This window comes from Tympanuchus pallidicinctus, unplaced genomic scaffold (assembly GCF_026119805.1).
Source record: "Tympanuchus pallidicinctus isolate F22 unplaced genomic scaffold, pur_lepc_1.0 scaffold25, whole genome shotgun sequence".
Lineage (NCBI taxonomy): Eukaryota > Metazoa > Chordata > Aves > Galliformes > Phasianidae > Tympanuchus > Tympanuchus pallidicinctus.
This window is the reverse complement of record NW_026294742.1, coordinates 1,202,371-1,213,329: the sequence shown is the minus strand read 5'-3', so window position 1 is coordinate 1,213,329 and position 10,959 is coordinate 1,202,371.

Genomic DNA, 10,959 nt, shown 5'->3' with positions numbered 1-10,959 from the left:
CTCTGCTAATTAACAGGAAGGTGTGAGGTGGTCCTGAATGCAAGACATGCTATTCTGTGTTGACTTGGCACTGCCTAGCCCTTATACTTCCTCAGCAGGAGAATACCTGCACCAGAAATCCAGAACCGTGCTGAGAAGACTATCCTGAGCTCCTTCCCCATTCCAGTGGCACTTGTTTATCTTTCTTATTTCTCATTTGCTATGCAGTAGCCTACGAGGCTTCAAACTGTGAGAGCGAGCATGGAATGTCAGTCTTTTCTTTTCTGCATTTACTCCAGCAAATGCAGGTTATTTTAGATGATGATTCCTTTGCAGGAGAAACAATGAACTGTATGAATCAAATGTTTTCACAGCGGTTGAAAACTATAGCTTGGCAACAAATGGGAGCGGGAAAACATTAAAGCCAATGTAGTAATAACAGATGGGAAAGAAAGAGAGAGATGGGGTGGGAGATAACAAGGTGCTGGGTAGAACACGCAAGCTAAATGGGAGGAATTAGATGAGGAAAGGAATGTGAAAAAATGGGGAGGAAAAGACTGAGAAATCTGTCCTGCCAGGTGAGCAAGCTGCCGTGCCTTGCTTGGGGAAAAGGGAAGGTTAGAACTTTTGACTGACCTGAGACAAAATATAATATGTATTTTCACAGTGTCTCGATAATAGTGATAAAGTGATTGGATTGCAGAATGGTCTGGGAAATGAATGCTTGCTACACTGATTTCCTGCAGCTCAGCCTGCTGCTGGGGCAGCTGTGTGCAATGGGATGCAGCTCAGTGCCATGGGGCAGCACATGCCTGAGCTTCAGGCTTCGTGGTGCTTCTTAGCTGGATCTCCACTTGAATCATAGGTGTCCTTTAAGTGCAGATTCCTTATGTCTTTGTCTGAGCTGCTCTTACGGAGGTGAGGGAAAAGGTTTGGGTCTAGCACTTGGAATAGAAAGGAAATGTTACAGACCGAGGTTTTCGTATAGCTTGTACAGGGAGTCTCAGGCATGTGGCCAAACACACAGCGGATTGGGTTTTGGTTCTGTGAATGTCCCTGTGTTGAAACCTGAAGAGATTATTTTTTTACTATTCTTATCCTGGAAGCTGTTCTTAAATGTGTCCAACAGCCACCTGCTACAGCCCCCATTGATCAGTGACAGGTTACAGCTGCTGGGAGCTGTGCTGGCTGTAACTCCAAGCCCAGGACACACTGTGTTCTTCCCAAAGGCAGAGACTGAGGACTCCGAGTCTGTGGGCCCCTTTTTGTGGTGTGCTCCCACGATGGGGGATCAGACCAACAGCATCTTCCCAAGCAATACACACTGCTCAGCGCTGCCTTTCCCACCAAGCACTGTTTTCCTTTATTCCTCCTTCACACGGCATTTGCTTTTCTGTTGCCTGTTTGGGCACTGAGTCCTCCATACCTGCAGTCACCCCATAAATCCTGCAGAGGACAGCCTGTTTTTTTCCCTTCCTGAGCTCAAAGGAAGAATGGAGCACGTTTGGCAGGTACAGCCCCTCTGATGTGAAAACCTGCTGGTGATGCTCACTGCACTTTGCCCAGGGGCTGTGTTCACCCAGGGCTGCAGGAGAAACCGCACACCTCGGGCTGCTCCACATTTCCCTCTTGGTCTACCCAAGCAGCTTGAAAACACAGCAAATTTTTAGTGTGTGGTGTCATCTCACAGCCTCTGCCAATGAATGTAAATGGCATAAAGAGCATGTGGAACAGATGGAATGAGACATGCACGTAAAGAATTAAAGTATTTGTGAGGGAATTTGGCAAGGATGTTGGAATGCTTCAAGCACTGCGTATGGGGGTGGCGAGAGGGAGACCAGGATGCGTTGGGGGTGGGGCTGGATTCTGGTGATCCATTTCTTTCAGATACAAGATGTGACCTATTTCTGTAATCACCCTCAACACAGCAACACATATTCCTTTTCTCTCTGCTCCCGATACCTTTTTGGGAGGCTTGGCAAATTCTTTACAAAACATTTTCTTGAGGAAGGGGCTGTGAGTTGCTTGTTGGTTTTTGGTGATTTGTTGTTTTAATTTTTTTTGTGTGTGTGTTGTAAATATTACAGCAAATGAAGGGTAGCAAAGAGCAAAATCATGGGTGGGAGAGGAGTGCAATGTCTCACTGTCAGGAGAGCTCACTGACCTGTGCCGCATGCAGGAGAGTGATGTGAGCAGCGAAGAAAGTATTGTATTAACGCTGCTGTTAAATTTACTTAATGGAATGACTCCGCTTTTTAATTTATAAATGGCCTTATGCATTGACTTAATCTTATTTTTAAATGACTTTTTAGGAGATGTTGTGCACGCAGAAACAAGAGAGCTCTTGGGAGCACCTAATTGAGTCAGAAAGGAACGGGAAGCAGTGATGTAACGAAAAGCCAATGCAGAGTGGAGCAAAAAGCAGCAGCTTCTACAGACCCACTCCTTCCGTGCTGCATGTAAGTAGATATGGGGACCATCATTTCCAATGGGTTCATTGCCTCGGGAGGTACTTGTGGAAGCTCCTGGCTGCAGCATGGATTGCTGTGGGTGGAAAGATATTCGGTCAGCTGCCTACCTCTGGTCACACACCTGCACTGCCTTTGGTGCCCTCCCTGTCTGTGTTGCTTCAGGTTTTGGGATCTTCAATCTCCCTTTCTCAGGGTGACATAAACCCTAGATTTCATTAAATGTTCCGGTTTGCTGCTACACAGGTTTCTTCCAGGCACAGGAAAGCAGATGTGTTAACTGAAAAGATTTTTGAAAGAAAAAAAAAAAAAAAAGATTTATTTCAGAAGTGCTGACTAGTGTCCTTGGAAAAGGTGTCACCCGATGGCTTTCATTAAATCCCCATCACAGCTTCCAGCAACACTGCTGGGCTTTGAAGGCCTGCATCCACTCTACTCACCCCACAGAAAATCCTGAAACAATGATGTGAATAGAAGAGACAACTCAGGTTTCCCTTGGTAATCATCAAGGTCTCAAATTCCCTTCCTTTCCATCCCCAAGGGGGGCATAAAGACTTCATTTATGAGATTGTTTGCGCATGACTAATCTATTTCTACTTGCTAATTGTAATGACTAATGCATCTTACAAGCAAATATTAGCTTGTAATAATACCTGAACAAGGAGATTTATAAGCGTTAAGCAAAAATACAAATAATTAGCAGAAGCTGACTGGTGTTATCTTCTAATTAACTGTAAAGGCTCTTCCTATTTGGAAGAAAAAGCGTGAGGACTTCTCAGGAAGCTGTGGAGAGAGCTGAGCCAGGCTGAAAGAGAGGCAGTGGTCAGGTAACGTTTAATTTCATGGGAGCTGGGTTCAGTCATGCTTCTCCCACTGACGTCAGTGCAAGAAGAGCACTTTCAGCCAGTTCCTACCTGCTGAGCCCATATGTCCACTGGGAAGTTTTTGGCAGACATCTCCACGTAGAGGTAATTGTAAGAGACAGGAGTTATTCTGATAGCGCAGTTTGGGACGTATTTCTGCCCACTACTTACAGCCCTGTCTGAAGGAATGCTGTTGTCCAGACACTGTGCAGTGCTTCTGACTCAGGCTGCTGTGTCTTTGTTTGACTTTGCAGTGATGTTCCCAGTACGTTATTGAAAGCGGCTTTCAAGTAAGGTGGAACATCAGAATCTGTACAGAATACTTTTATTTTTTGCAGATTTTTGACACACATAATGCAAAAGTGGTTTTCCAGTTGTTCAGATGTAAAGTTTGTATACAGATAAAGTGGCGCAGCTCATATTATACCTGAAAGCTGAACCTAAAGGAATCCTGCTGATTTCAATATTTCCTGAATGCGGGCTGGAGCACTCACAGCCAACGCTTCCAGCAACTTGTGCCCTGGTTGCCTGAGGGGCAGAGTCTGAGTATTGATGCCCACCCTGTGCCAGGATGCCCCTGGCAGGAAGCTGGCTGTCTGAGCAGGCTACAGCCAGAGCACACAGCAGCACACAGCGGGTGCCTCATTGGAGAACTGGACCTGAGGAATGAGACTGTGGCAGAAGCAAGCTAGGCAGTGTAAGCACAGCCTCTGAAAACTGATGGATGAGGGCTCCTGGCTCCTCAGTTACAAATTGCATTTTGGCACACAAACAGAATCGTAGCTTCAAAAATAGAATTCTGGAATAACTTTTTACAGCACTAGTGTAATTCTTCACTTGAAATCTGCAAGTATTACCAAAAATATTTGGCCCATAGTGCAGACAGACATCCAGAAGCCAGCTGACTTCTCTAAAGCCACGAAGAGACTTGAGAATAATGCTACAAATGCTCTCCAGATTTCGTGCTCCCAATTACTTTCTTCAATTTTGCTGTCTTATCATTGGAACGTAGAATACAGAATGGCTTAGGTTGGAGGGGACCTTAAAGGTCATCTAATTCCAACCCCCTGCCATGGGCAGTACTGCCAACACCAGACCAGGCTGCCCAGGGCCCATCCAACCTGGCCTTGAATGCCTCCAGGGATGGGGCATCCACAGCCCCTGTGGACAACCTGTTCTAATGTGTTACTACCCTCTGAGTGAAGAATTTCTTCCTAAAATCTAACCACAGTTTTTTAGTTTAAAGCCATTCCCCCTTGTCCTATCTCTATCAGACCATGTAAAAATCAGTCCCACTCCTGCTCATAAGCTGCCTTCAAGTACTGGAAGGTCACGATATGGTCTCCCCAGACACTTCTCTGGGATGAACAAGTCCAATTCCCTCAGCCTTTCTTCACAGGAGGTGTTCTGCAGCCTTCAGATCATTCTGTGGCCCTGTCTTCCGTGTTCTCAATACTCTGAAGAGTGATCACAATGCTGGGAATTGCTCAGCCTGCAGTTCAGGGCTCTGCATCTTCTTGAACTTTAAGAAAGAGTTACTGTATTCGCAAAGTTAGCAGGAAGAACAGAGTGATCTGCATTCGCTCACTGTGCGCTAATATTGAAAGACGAATTTAGAGATTCAGTGACATTTTTATATCTAACTTTCTCATTTTCCTCAAGTAAAGTAGCTGTGCTTTTACTTTAGATTTTATGCAAAAATATTTCTTCCAAATATGTTTTTGGAATACAAAATGTGTTTTGTCAAGCACTGTATTAGCTGGAGTGCTAGAGGAGATTTTAGACACCGCTGTGTACTTTAACTTCTAGCTTTGTCAGTCATTTAAAAAAATCTCTGTTAGTAACACTCATGGTACTTCTAACTGAAGAAAAATTATCCGAGAATAAAGCTGTATCCAAAAAACCTGAATAAAGCAAGTACAAACACTGAGTGTTTCCTAACATCAGTTGAGGGGTTTGTTTGGATCAGCAGAGGTGATCTTTGCCCAAGTTGTGTCCATGTGCCAGGAAGCCAAAGGTCGTCCCGGATTAGATGAGAATATCACCTACAGCCTTTAGAAAATGCAGTTTCTAGTGCAAACTTTTAGTCAACATGGATAGGGGGACAGGGGAAAGTAAAGCACAAGATGGAGGGCACCAGAAAGCAAATGCTGCTGTAGCCCAGTCTTTGTTACTCTTTCCATCTGGTTTTGCAAATCCATTCACATTTGAGACCTTTTCTGCATAAAATCGCTAAGAATTTTCAGCAAAAATTACCAATGGAGCTGATATGTAGGTATTAGTTTTATTATATGTCTTAAATGAGGCCAAAGGGCTTCAGTCTTCATATAGGGAAACAATAAATATTACTGTAAAATTAATTTCATCACATGTCAGGTAAGATAACCATTTCAATTCCTTCCTGAGATAAGTGGCTTTCATCAGAAAAATCCATAAAAGCAGTATTCAGTGGCCTGCAGAGAAGCAGGGTGAACAGATATCTTGAAGCTTGCCTAGCAGACTGAAAGATGGGTTCCCATTAAACCATCACTGCAAGCCGTGGCTGGTTTCCTGGGCAATTAAATCAAAAGCAGTTGAAGTATTTTATCACCAATGAGTACAATTTCATCTAAGACTTGTCTTGTAATTTGTTGGTAGTAGGAGTGGTAGTAAAATAAGATTTCCTTTATGATTCCTTTTCAATGTAGGGTTTGTGAAACCTTAAAATCAGAGAGGATTGAGTTGTTTCATTTGATAGGGCTTGGAAATAGGGAAGTCTGCACAGGGCATCTGTACAAGTCGTGTGCCTCTAGTTCTTTTATTCATACTCCTAATTTCAGCAAAAGTTTTCAGCACGACGTTTATCTGCAGATGATGGATCACCAAATGCTTACAACTGAAGGAAATGAACATCAAAGATATCCAGCAAATTATTTTGGTAGTTGGATCTTTCACAGGGCAAGTCTCACTTTTTGCAAGTTTCATTTTCTATATAAAAAAGCAGTTTATGTATGGTTTGAAGGCAGAATTTAGCTGTCCTTTACAATGGGCTCTGGCTTGTTTGTCTGACAGCTGAACTGTAAGTGAATGTGACAGCTTTGCAGCCAAAAGGACGTCCCGAGACTCAGGTTCCAGAACTCAGGTTCAGTGAGGTGAGAGATGTAAAAGAGCACGAATCAGCACATTTCTTCTTCTCTCAGTGTAACTCATGGGCCCCCAGTAGGTCCTGCCCAGTCACTTTTGGTTCGAGATGGAGGCAAGGAAGCACAAAGGGAAAACAGGCATAAACTGAATAATACAGAGATCATTATAGATACTGCAATATATGTGTCTGCCAAGAGAAGTGCGTGGACATAGGCTTTGCATTTTTGTCAATACACCGCTGACAGACTGGCTTTGTCAGTGTTCAGATGAGCTGATGTTTGGGGATATAAATCAGAACCTCAGTCTCTCATTAAATGCTGAAGTCTGTGACCACAGCACCTACTTTAAACTGGTTCACCTCACCATGTTTTCAGCCACTTCGTTTTGTTCAGGAACAACTGCACGCTGCTTTGTAGATCCAAAATTTTTCATGTTTTCTTCCCACATCAGTTTGCAACATAACCTCTTGGCCTGAGAGGCCTCCAGGTACCAAAGCTGGAGTGCTGTAGGAAGGTGTGCTTTTAATAGCGAGACAAAGAACAAACCTACAGGGAAAAAAGAGGGAAGACTGCAATTCAGATGAAGTAATGACTTGAGTACGAGTGATGAACATATGTCTAATGAAATCCTAGGAGATGCTCCTTCCTCACAAATAATCTGGGTGCTGCTGAAGGCTGGAAGCTGCAGAGCTGTTGTCTAGAAGAGCTCGTGGCACGTTTTCAGTTTGTGGTGACTGTTTCCATATCTCCCCAAATAAAAGGGTTATGAAGTACTGAGTGGATACTCTGTTTTTTCTGTCTTCTAAAGGATCTTGCTTTTCTTTCTTGCATGTGCGTGGAAGTGTTTACACCAGAGTACAATCAAAATAGCCAACTGCAAAGATGTGTTGAAGTCAAGCTCACAGCTGGTTTTATTCACAATTACAGCTTTTGCAACAAGAGAGATGATATTTCTAGAAAAGGAGGAATGTATATTGAAAGGAGAAGAGTTAGAAGGTAACTGGAGCCAAACAGTAGAAACCCACAAGAGCTGCACTGGTTCAGGCGTTGTGTGGTCAGTGGTCACCGACCACAAGATATATATTTTTCATTCCTCTTTATTGTAGCAGAATTTGAACACGACTTAAGGAAAAAACTAAGGTTTCTTGGGGCTTTAGGTACAAAACCTTTGTGTGGTCTTTTTCTGTAAGACAAAATGATTTTTAGAATTAAAGTTCAATTAAAAATGAATAAATAAATACCATTTGCTTCCTCCCTCCTTCTCTCCCTGCTCTCTTTCTTTCCTTGTTTCTTTTCCTTCCATCCTCCTTTCTTTTCTTCTTCCTTTTTATTTATTTATTTATTTATTTTAATTTCTAAGCTGTAGGCTTATGTGCTTGGCAGAACAAATCCATTTGTATTTCAGGGCAGTATTTTGCAATTTTTGTTTTAACAGCCCCAAGTATCTTCTGATGCCAAAGGGGAAGAGGACTTTAATCCAGATAAAATAAGATTCTTGAACACAGAAAACTGTACTCAGATTTATGGGCCAGATCTAATGTTTGAGCTCCCATGCCAAAAGCTGTGCATTCCACATGTGCAGCACGGGGTGTTGCCTGACTGGCTGCTTCCAGGGTCAGAATGCTGAGCACCCACCCAGTTACCCTGCAATCTATTCCAGTAAATAAACTCGGAGTTTTGTTCTCAGAATGTGTTTGCCAAATGTTATTTCCATGTTTACTTTGCCTTTTAGCCTTAAATCTTTTTTAAAAAATATTCTCTGGTAGTATTTTTATCCTGTATCTTATTTCACACCTCTTAATAAGCTGAATTCTTACCAAGCGAGCACAACAACATCTGAAGATGAAATCTATCTCTTTGATGGCATGAAACCATGACCCAACAGGCCCACTCTTTGCCTGGAGGGCTCGTAGGAGATTCATGTTAGCTTATTCAATCCTTTAGAGACTCAGGTATATTTATTCATAATGCAAGGTATCTAGCAGACATCACAATTCTTTCCTCTTTGAGTTCGAAAGTAATTTGCAATTAAAAATATTTGCTATTTTGCTCCATTCCAGAATAGTTTCAGTTGTCATTTTCTTCTTTCTGTCTTTCCAAATAGCTCATTTGCTTCAATCCTACAGGATATTTAAATGAGGCTTTTCAGCTGTGTCTCACAGAAACCAGCAGGGCATGCTGGTGCACAGAACTGTTCTTTATCACCAACTAAAAATAAACACACTCCTTTGTCTTCCTTTGGTAGCTGCCTGTGTAAGGTCCTGTTGGCCAATTCACTTTCTGTGGAGATTTCTACCACTCACTCACATGTCAGGTTCTCAGAGGCTTCTATTGCATAGGAAGTGTTCTCATGATTTAAAAAAAAATAAAGTGAAAGAAGTGAAAAGTTGCTACCACATCAGTAGTATCTTAACTCTCAAACAGGATGGCATGTGTCGGGCTGCCTAAAGCTCTAATTATTAATCTTATTTATTACCATTTTTAACAACTTTCATTGTGAGCATCGCGTTTTCTTGAGAGTAACGGTTTGCATTTGGCTGTGGTTTCAATTCGCCCCTTCCAGTTATACCTGAAATGTCATCTGAATACCGCTGTGGCATGGGAAAGAAGGCAGTTTACTGCTCTGCTCCTGAACTGGTTTTCTCCTTCCATCCAAAGCTGCATTTTAAAGAACTTCCTTGTACGTTCTGGAGTTGTTTGCTGGCCATTTAAACTTCACATGACCAAGTTAAGCAATTTTCTGTTCCTGCCCCCTCACTTCTCTCCATGCTAAGGGCACCATGCCAGGTAGAAATGCTCATTATATCTCATCAGGCACCTCTGGTGCCATCCTTTCTTTCTCCATTCATTCCTCTGTTCATACACTGGTCACTGTTCTTTCTCTGCTTCTGCTGCTGTGTCATTCGTTGCAGTAAGAGATGGCCTCTTCCCCTTCTCAGCACTGTAAGACCTTATCTGGGCTCCTCTTGCCTGCACTGCTTCCTTTGCTGCTTCTCTTCCAGCCCAGAAAACAAGGAGCTGCTAAGAAAATTCCTCTGGCTCTTGACAAAAATATATAAGCACTTTCTTTTAACTCCATGTACAGATTTCCTTCTGCTGCCTGAGTAAGTGTGATGTCTCATTCTTGCCAATATACCTCTCCTATTAATCCTTTTTTTTTCTCTTTTCTCTTTGCGAATGGCATGACCTTCTGTTAATCTGAGTTCTCCACAGCAGTTGGAAGATTTCTTTAAATATTATCTCGTAGGTGCAAAAATAATTCCCCAGACTGGCTTTCCAGGTCATTAATCCTTCCTCAAACTGCTCCTTGATAGGTAAATTTACTGCAGTATTCCCACAAAGAAGTACATTCCTGGGAATTCCCATGTGCATAACTGTCAGAGATATGTCAAAACATTGGCCTCTGCCATGTGCATGCTTTTCAGAACTGCCCCCAAACCCTAACACCAACACAGCTGTGTGGGATGTTTAGTCACGGAGGTAATCCTGGTAGCATCAACAGATTGAATCAAGTGAAGCCACCCCTATGTGGAGGAATTTCACTATTCCTGCAGTGCAGCTACCATGGGGCCTGGCAGCACATCTAGAGATGGGGAAAAGGAACAAAATTCCCTCGAAGTCCCAGCAGATCATCCTTGCTTCTGTTGATTGCAGAAGGACAACCTGTAAATACTGGGGAGCTGTAACACTGTAAAAATCTCAGACAGTGTCAGCTGGAGAGGGTTGGAGTCATGTGGGATGCAGTTGTCTTGCTTTTGTGCGTGATAAAATAATCTGTTACTCATTTTGACTAAAAATATACTTAGTTTCTATAGCTATCGCTGTAGTTAGAGGTGGCTGTAAGCAGACTGCCTAGATTTATCCTGCAGTGTTTACTGATAATGGTGGAGAACAGAGATGGCTAATTCAAAGTCTACAGTCTAATCACTAATTTCTTAAACTATGGGCTTCATGAGTTACTTCTCTACAAACAATTCTTTCCCTGATGTATTTATTTTCCTTACAGGGAATTGCTTCAGAGGCACAACACCTTGTTGTAAAACTAGAGTAATTTTTGTCTTTACAAGGAGTTATTGATATAGCCAGCCCTGTATCTTTATGCATTAAAAAGTTAGTTAATAGTCAGTCTATAGATGATTAATGTTTTTTAAGTATCCAAAAGAACTATTCTGCATGGATTTACTGTATGATTTTTAAATGCTTTTTTTTTTTCCTCATTAAAATACTGTTAATTTCCTTATGCCTATGATCTGTTTTCTTTCTTTTAAGACTTGAGTTTGTAGAAGCAAAGACATTTGGTTTAAAAACAAAACAATTATATGTTCTTATTCATAACCACTTGAACAAAAAAAATGTAATTATTGGATGAATTAAATAACACTCAAGAGATGCATGAACCTCAAGTAGACAATGAGCCTACTGGAATCATGTCCAAAATGAGCTGTGTGGCTGCCCCGTATTGCAAAACTATGCAATACAGAATGCATGAATCATGGACAACAAACTCCTACAATTCTTTGAGTTTCA